Source organism: Corvus moneduloides, chromosome 17 (assembly GCF_009650955.1).
Source record: "Corvus moneduloides isolate bCorMon1 chromosome 17, bCorMon1.pri, whole genome shotgun sequence".
Taxonomy (NCBI): domain Eukaryota; kingdom Metazoa; phylum Chordata; class Aves; order Passeriformes; family Corvidae; genus Corvus; species Corvus moneduloides.
This window is the reverse complement of record NC_045492.1, coordinates 13547082-13556977: the sequence shown is the minus strand read 5'-3', so window position 1 is coordinate 13556977 and position 9896 is coordinate 13547082.

Here is a 9896-nt window from a genome sequence, read left to right as displayed (position 1 = left end):
GGGAAAAGGAGAGCCCAGGTAGAAACAGGGAGGCACAGAATGAAGATAAGCACAATTTTAATGGCAGAGAGGGCCCCAAAGACAACAAAGCTTTAATTGGAGCAGTAGCATAACAAGTAGCAACATCAGCCCTATACTTCTAAACTTTTATATTACATCCAAGCACAGTGGGAGGGGAAAGAAGCAGAACTAATTTCCTCCTCCAGAGAGGGAGTTGGAGCTGCATTTCCAGGCTTTTGTTCCCTTTTGCCTACCACCCATGCACATTCAGCAGCCTCACCACCACGCTTCCTGCAGGCCCCCACCCTGTGTCCTCTCCCATCATCTCTACCAACATTTTCCCGTGCTCTCCTACCCCACGGACACAGTGGCAAATGCGTAAAGGAACGAGCCAAGCTGTCACTGCTTCAGAGGGTTTTAAGCTGCCCTGTTTTAATCTGCCTCCAGATGTGAGTTTTTCAGCCTGTCCTTCTCCCCCAGAACAACGTGCCAGCGAGGTTCCTCTGGCAGATGCTGAGGCAGAGGCAGGGTGAGAGCCCTGCTCCCAGCTCAGCATGTGCTGCTGCACCAGCTCTGCCAGGTTATCTGGAACACAAGGTAGCGAGAGGCCCTGCTTAGGAAAAGGGACCAGAATCTGTCTTGACAAGTGTTTTGCATGCAGTTAAATAGACAAATGTATTCTGCTGCCAGCCTCTTGCAGGAATTTGACTTGATGCCTGTCACCAAACAGCTTCTTTTGCACTAGAAGAATTACAAAACACTCATACCCTATAATGATCAAAAAGAGAGCCCCCATGCCCACATTAGATTCCAGAGATGCAATCCACACTCCCTTGCAAGCTAACAGCATCTGAGCCTACACAAAATTAGGAGATGCATTTCTGAAGGGTAAAACAAATATTAAACTGTTGTATCATGAAAAGGCCATTGGTCCATCCACTCCTGCTGGCTGTTTGCAGCACTGACACCTTCACAAGGCATCACACCCTGCTCAGACAAAGGCTCTTCTCCACCCCACTCATCCCTGACAGGACAAGGGCCGCAGCTCAAACTGGTGTAAATCTAATGCAGTTTAGGTTAACTCGGCTACATGCAAATAACATGACTTTTACCAACCCATTTCAGTGGTGCTTTGTACCCCTAAGTCCAATTCCTCAGGTATTTTTCCATCCACCACTGGTATTTGTGTTATGCTCAAGATACTCATTGGAATCTCTGCTGCCATGCACCATTAGAAACTCTTTGAGAAGAGCTCAAAAACAACAGAGGTATTTATTTGTTGCAATACAAGCTCTCAAGAGAGACAAAGTAAGTCTCTTCCTCGTTTCACTTTCTGTATCATTTCATTTCCACTCTGCCCCTTTTCAGGGAGGACAGTGCCCCCAAACCTCAGAACCACAAAGACATTAATGATACAGAGCTCCTCATCTCAGCTGGAGATTGGGGCTCTTTAGTTATCCACACTAAATACTCAATTAAAGACTAAAAAAAAAAAAAAAGACAGTGGCACTTTATATGGCAAGAGCTAACAAGCCCCACTTTGTATGGATTGGGATCTCCCACTTTGTATGGATTGGATGATGCAAGATCCAGCTGTGCTTCTGGAGCATCCCTAAAGGATTCCCCAGTCTTCTTATGCCCAAGGAGAACTCTTTCCCACCTCCATTTGGCCACCCATTTCTACCCAATTTCCCTCACCTTCAGAACTAACAGATTTTTGCGGGTATCTGCTGAAATTTATTATCCCTGGCAGTATCATTGCATTTGGTTTGTTTCCACGGGAAATCAAACAAAAGGACGCAATTATACCCTCCCTGTCTTGGGCTGCACATGGAGTTAATCCCTACCCGGAGCACCCATGGTGAACATTTAACACCCCCCAGGCCCTAGCCCAGCTGGATCCCTTTGCCATCAGTGCCACATCACCCCACAGCCCAAAGCAGCCACCCAGAGCCCCAGCTTCTCCCAGAACTCCCTTATTTTTTAACCTCTCCAAGGAGAAAGACAACAAATGGACTGAGCCAGCTTCCAGAAAAGGCAACAACTTTGTCACTTCTGGCTATGACTGAATTGAAGCTGGCAGCTCTGCCAGCCCCCTGAGCCACCCAGCCCCTGGTGCTGCTCGTTTTTTGGGCATGGTTGGATTGGCCCATCCACTGTAAATATGACACAGCACTACCCACAAGCATTACAGAGCTTTCAGCGTTGCAGCTAAACCCCCATTTGGGGAGGATTTACAGCCTGCCTGTGAGTGGTGTCTGGCTGAAACGTGGCATCCAAAGTCTGGCCATAAGAGCCCTGCCATTTAATCATAAATCTATTGGGCTATTTTTAAATTAGAAGGCTAAAAAATACAAATGAAGTTCACCATTTGCTGACACATCTTTGATCTCAGAAGGAATGTGAATTCCAGAGGCCAACTCTTCAGCTGATGTAAATCAGCACAACTACACTGGCATCAGTGGAGCTCCAGTGATTTACATGCCACAAATCTGTCCCTGTATTTATTAATGGAATATTTGTAGGCAGCTTTCGGGTCAAGTCTTCACTGCTGATGTAACCTACTGGAATCAATGGGGAGTTGCTCATAAAAATGCAAAAAAAAATACTTGGGTTTCTTTCTTCCCACTCCTATTATTTAATTTTTAATTAAAACAGAACTGCAGAGGAGAAGGCTCACCATGGAGCACCCAGAGTTTTTCAGGCAGCACTTCCTGGTTGAGACCACAATAAGATTTACAAGGCAGCTGTAGGACATGCATCAATTGCTACTTTTCATCTTTATAGGTTGATCCATATAGCAATCTGTGCTGTTGCTGATCTATATTTATACCACAGGCCTATATTTTAGTCATTTCATAGGGACACCTGATAAAACTTCAGATAAAAAAACATGAAAAACAGAGAGCAAAGGTTTGGTGTTACATCCAGGGCTCTCTTCACCTTCCCCCTGTCCCCACATCCTCTCCCACCTATTTCTTGCTTTCTATCGCAGGTAGGGCCAAACATCTGCCTCAGCTTCTTGAAACCCTGTGTGTGCAGAGTGCCAGGGACTGGAGAGCCCAGCCATGACCAGGGGAGGAAGGGAGAGGAGGCACCAAAACCAGGACATTCAGCTCAATTTCAGTGTGCCCCAACTTCCCCCACCACTTTGGGCAGGTTCTGCCACCTTTTGGCACCGGTTCCATCCCTCCCCCTGCCCTAAACCCAAACAGGACCAATGACATTCCCTGAACCGTGTGTGGAGCTGGGATTTATGTAGAACATGTGCTAAACACACCAGCTCTCTGCACGTTTATGGCTGCACATGCCCTCACAAAGGTGGAGCTGCCCAGGCACAAGCAGCATTTCACAGACATTTCTGAAAACCCCACCCCCCTGGGTTGTTCACCAGGTATTTTAGAGGTGGTATTTTGTATTTAGGGCTGCTCTCACCACAAACCAGTCACTGGGAGCACAGGCAATGCCCCTCTCCTGTGGCATGTGCAAAAGCAGTGTAGCATTAATTGATGCAATGCCCAAGATAGAAATGTTTGCTTGCTTCACTCACTACATTCCTTCATTTACTGAATAATTCAGCTTCTATACAGGCTCAGCTGACCTTTGCTTGATAAAGTCATATTTCCAAGCATTTGCTTGCATTTGGTGTTTTTAATCAGGTTCAAGTCCACTCGTTACACATCAGAGCAGAGAATAATGATGCAGAGCCGTGTTTTAGCCAAATGATGTTCCTTGCTGCTCACACACTTCCCCCAAATCACCGAGTTGTTAACTAAAGTGTAAGAGAATTTATGATGCTAAATAAAACCAGGAGAAAAAAAAAAAAAGATGTTTTAATAAGATGAAAATCCAAATGTTAAAATAATGAGCCATCTGTATGGGTGGCCCTCTCCTGAGAGATGCCAAGAGCTTTACCATCTGTGAAACATTTACCAGCTGTTTCCTTCCTTTTTCGTGAGAACAGAAGAAATCCTTGCAGTTGGTGTTTCTAACTGACACATCCCAGTGAAGGAAACAGGTTTGTTCCACGGCAGAGACCTCTCCCAAAGCCAGCCTGGCTGGAATAAACCGAATATTTTGGTGAGCATTGCTGCTCTGCTTCGGAAAGGTCTTCCCAAACAATGCTCCAGCAGCACGTGGAGCACTCAAAAATGGAAGAGACAAAACAGCCCAAAAACCACCAACTGGTTTCAGCAATTATCTACTGAATATTTGATCTAAACATCTCTTTATTGTTTTGCTTTTTTTAAACCCTAATCCGTTACAGGAATTCAGGATTAATTCGTAACCCATACGAAGCTCGGAGGGACCCGTAATAAATAAATATAATCCAAATACTGATTGCTCAAAACAACTGAACCTTGGTTTCTCTCTGCTGATATCTGATAGCTGCAATCAGCACATCCCTGCAGCTCCTCACCTGGCACCCACCGAGTCAGGGCTGCTCCTGGGGTCAGACAGTGCTGATGCTCTACAGGATTTTAGTTGGTGATAACACGTATCAAAGGCTGCCAAATAAATACAAGTTTAATCCATGAAAGGATATCTCATCTTGTATTGTTTGTACCCTGATGAGCTGCAGCCCTAATTGCACAACATTTCATGATTTCCTTGGTATTCCCTGACTTCCCTGGCTGCCTGTGTGAATTGAATATAACTTCAGCAGAATTAGCCCTTAAATTCCAAGCTGATGAAATTTGCCCATAGAAGTGAGAACAGAATTCTGCACAGAAACTCCCTTTATGTTTTCCAAGTTTATTTTTTTCAAGAGACTTGTGAAGTGAGTGAGGGGGAAAAAATTTTTTAAAAATCAGCTTGTAATCAATTTGACAGTCTATGGTTGTGTAAGGAGCAGTGGTTGGTTATCAGTTGTATCCCAAGTACCACAACATCCTGCACTTCCCAACCAGGAAAACTGCAGCAGACACAGAAACAGACCCCAGGCCCACACAACACACTCACAGCACCTAGAGACAACAGAGCCCAGTTCTACAGAGCTGAAAAATGCCAAGACACAAAGCAGAGCATGGATATTAAATCCAAATGAAAATAGAGGAGTCCTTTATGCCCTCTTGGGCAAACCAACTTCCTCAATGAAGCATCCATCCTGTCAATGAATCACCTGGCTTTTCTCCTGGAAATGAGAACTGAGACCTTAAATTTCAAGTAATATCAAAGAATAGGACAAAATTTTTGCTAGGCACTCTCCTAGTAATATTTGCAATATATATTATAAATACATAATTTTACTGCTGTGGTAAATGGTACTGAAGAGTCAATTAAAGAGGAATGACAAGGCTTGGTAACTTGTGCAATATTTTAGAGCATCACTTTCAAATGAATCTACCTTTTACCAGAAAATCTAAAGCCTTCAAAATGCAGTGAAAATTAAGTTTCATGCCACTCTCAAAGTTCTGGTAAACACCCTGTCAATGTTTATTCCCAGAGAAACTGAGGCATGAAGGAATACAGATTTCTTTTCAGGTTGATGTAGTTACTCTGGCCTCTAAGCTGTCAAATCAGCCCAGCTCGAGGGGAGTCCTAAAGGTACCACAGCCTTTCCATTCTTCTCCAAGCGTTGGGAAATCCTTGGGATGCAGGATGGTACTGGAAACATGGCTTTCTTGAGTGTTACATGTTTCAAGCAGCACTTTCTTTGGAGGTCAAGTGATTTTAATCCATTATATCCCCTGGTGCCCTGAGCACCTGCACATACCCCAATTTTATAGGGATGTGCTGCAGAAGGGATCAGGGAAAGCCCCCAGTGCTGGCTGCAGCCCCTGGCAGCAGCACAGGAAGGTCATGGCCAGGGCAGCTCGAGTGTGTGCAGGGTTTACACTGCAGATCTCTGCTCTGCTCCAGTGCTCGTCACTGCCAGCACTCAGACACCCCTCAGCTCTGAGTACAGAACATGTGCAATTAGTCAGATATGAATGACAAAAACCCCCAGGTTTTATAGGTGTTGAAATCCTGGGGATCTTTTCAGATTTAGAGAATCACAGAATCAGGTTCAGAAAGATCCTGAGGATCATCAAGTCCCATCATTCCCCCAGCACTGCCAAGTTTGCCACTAAACCTCATCCCTAAGAGCCACATCTACACAACTTAAATCCCTCCAGGGATGGGGGCTCCACCACTGCCCTGGGCAGCTGTGGCAGGGCTGGACAACCCTTCCAGCAAAGAATTTCCCCATATGTCCAACTTCAGCCTCTCCTCTCCACACACCAGCTCATGTTCATAGCTATAAAAACCCACAGCTGAGTCTGCTGGTTAAGACAAACAATAGCCAGGTTTCTAAATGGAGCCATCTTAATTTTTTGTTGCTATTTTCAAATCTCTCAGGGTGATTTTCCATGGTTTTCAGTTCCTTACATTGCCTCCAGCATGCAGCTGTATGCATACATTAACCCATTCCACTCTTAGGGCTACTTTAGGACAAATGTGGCTCTGAACAAAGCCCACCTGGGATCCTCCCACCCACAGGGAGAGCCTCACTCAGCATTTGAGATGCCTGTGTCACTGAAGGAGGGTCACACCTTGCTTGTCTGTGTTGAAAGCTGCAGCTTGAGCAGTTAGTACATCTGAATGACACCAGTTACAGCACCCAATATTTAAAGTCTGGGTTATAAAAATGGTTTGTAACCACAGCCTCTCTTCCCCTCTGCTGGAGCTGCTCAGTGGGATGGTAGGAATGGCAGAGCAGACTCCAGGAACAACGAGGTGACAGGGGCAGCCTTCCTGCTGATTCAGGGGCTGCACAGTGCTCCTGCTCCGTGGGTGTTTGAGATGTAAACTCACAGAATCCAAGCCCTCAGCATGGCTAAAAATCCCATTTCACTTGTTGGAAGGGTGGCTGTTCTCACCAGCGTGTCCTGGATGAGTTCCAGTGCAGGTAACTGCATTCTGCTTTAGCAAATTCTCCCTCCATTTCCAATTAGGAAAGGAATTAATCATTTTTGGCTTTGTGCTGCTCCCATGACAGGGGTGAACAAAGGCAGCAGTTGACACTGATCAACTTTTTGACACATTGCTGGAAAAAGGGCTTGCTAAGTAAGTAATGGGGAATATGAACATTTTAGCTGGAGAGCCCTGCACAGTTCAGTCAGGGACAAGGGCTGCTCTGCCAGGAGCTCCAGGAACAGCCCCAGGACAAAGCTCTCAGGGTATCATGGAATAAAGAATTGGGCAGCATTCCCAAAAACTCCTGCTCTTTCTCCCTCTGGTCCCAGGTAACACAGGAAGTGCTCAAAGAACAGACCCAGACCCCACATTTAATCTGCCTGGACAAATGGCTCTATAAACCTTTTAAGCCCTTGTGTAATCAATGGCACTAAAGCACGTCCCTGACTCCCGGTGGATGCACAGGACACTGAGCAAATCACCTCATCAATACAGAAAAAGAGGCTTCACGCCAGCATTTCTGCCCAGCCAGGAATGCCAATCAAATTCTGGAGTTGCTCTTGACCAGGTTTCACCTAAAAAATGCCACTGTACAATTTACATGCTTAAGCACTTAAAAATTATCATTTCTCCTGGTCCAAAGGGTCCTTAAGAGCAGCTGAAGGACAGGAGTACAACAGCCATACTAACAGGAATGACCTCCTCAGCACCACATTACTGGGAATGACCAAAATAAAGCAGTGGTAAGAATCCCCCCTGAGTATTCCTGGCTTTGCTGACCCCATCCTTCTCCTATTTGTACAATATTTATGATCTTGCATCTCTTAATTCCTCCCTGGAGCATCTCATGCCAATTCACAGCCAGGTGCTGTGTGGGTGGGTGCTGTGTGGGTTTCCCCTCTGCTCAGATGCCTGAGCCACCAGAGCTCAGCATCATGTTCAGCCAGGCCTGAACACCCTTGGAGCCAAGATTAACAATCTGTGCCAAGCTATGGAGGCAGCCTGGGACCAGAACACCTTCTCTAAAAAGGCTTTGGCTAATATCTGGTGATGTAAAGAGCACAAAATCTAAGCACAAAAAAATAAAATCCCCTGCTCACTCATGCAGTCAAACTTACACCTCATTTGTCAGAGTGTCTCTGATCTCCAGCTAATCATTAGTTAATGCCATGGATATCCACAAAAGGCACCAGAAGTCCCATCAAGAGGAGAAAAACCCAAACTATATCTTTAGGCACTTCCTCAAGAACTCCTTTGTCAGCAAATTTGCTGTTTTCATGGAGTTGCACAGGAAGATCTGCTTTACAGCTTTTGGTTTTGATTGTTAGTTACCCAAACTCAACAGTCTGGTGGGATCTTCATCCTAAGAGGGGCATAGACATGGCCCCAATATTTCTCAGTGCTCTCCAGAGCCTCCCTCAGCTTCTCAGTGGGGAAAAGCACCCACATTTAACACTGGGCTGGATTTCTGCAACACTCCAGGCTCCAAAGCTCCCATTTGCCTCTCCACTGTCAAGCCTCATGTGCTGCCAGTCTCTTTTGCTTTTTAGTTTGGTAAAAAGAAGTACAAAACCCAGTGTAAAATTCAAATAGGGCTGGGAAGTACATTTTGTATCAGATTGCCTCAAAGCCTCCTGCAGCTTTTCGCAAAACTAAGCCCATGTTCTCCCAAGTTCTTGGGCACATCTGGAGTTTCACAGTTTTGGATCAAACCAGATGACAGCAGTCTGTCAAAAGACAGCCAGAAGCCCATCAAACAGATATGCAAAAGAATTAAATGAAGAAAACTCTTTTGAACCCAAAATAGAATTTTATGTAACACAGAAATAGTTCTTTTCCCAAACTTCCTTTCATGGGAAGGACAGAAAGTTGATTCTGTCTGAGAACAACACTTTGGCTTTACTGATGACAGCCTTTGGAAATAGAAAGGCAGGAGCATTTTCTAGGAGCTGTGGGCTCATTTTACACACATGAAAGGCAGGGCTTGTCTTGTGCATGATGGGGACAGGGGATGGAAACCACCCCAAGATCAGGGGTCACCTCTGGGGGCCCCACTCCTGACCCAAAAGTTTTACATCTCAGGCACAGAAAATTTTAATTGAATCAAAGCACACAAAATGAACACACAAAAAAAGGCAGACAAGTTGGTTGGGGAAGGACTTTTTGGCTTATTCTGAGAGATGGTGGCTCACAGCACTGTACTTGGCCTCAGAAATTTAATTGCACCTAAATTAAGACTGAAAGCTGATCAGGTTGGATTAAAGCCTAGTGGGATTCTGAAACAGATTTCTCGCTCTGTCCTCTGCTAATATTTTTCCAAACTGCTTTTTTGGCAATACTTTCCTTTTTGCACCCAGTTTTCCCTGTAAATGAGCAGTGAAATTCCAAAGGACTCTATCAGGAGTTAAAATCACTCAGTATATATTTGCCAGCGCATGCAGTATTTATTTTTAAACAGTGCCAAAAGTGTTTATAGATAGAAACAACAGGACAACCCATAATTAAATAACTGTTTCTGCTACATCTGCTATTTAGCAACTTGAAGGAAAATAATTTCCCAACAACAACTAGGAATGGTCAAGAAAGCTCTCAAGTTTGGGCCCATTATTACCATATAAAACAACATATTAGTTGCTTAGCTACCAATCACAAAAGAAGGCCAATTAAAAATGAAAGAATCTTAACTAGCTGCATGGAATATAAAAGTGAAAAGTTAAAAGCTGTCAGGTGGTTAGTGGAGAGAATACTGAGCAGTGATTGACAAACTGGGCTTGCTTTGCTTCAAATTTGGCTTTGATTCAATAAATGATTGACACACTGATGTCGTCTGAAATAGCAGATTGTGCTTTGGAGAGGCTATTTAGCAGCCCATTGATTGACAGGTTACTAAAATTGTCCCATGGACAGAGGTAACCAAACAGAGCTATATTTTGACAGGTGGGCGCTTTTTTGCTTTTTTTTTTTTCACCTGTATTTGCTATACCATTTATACTAAA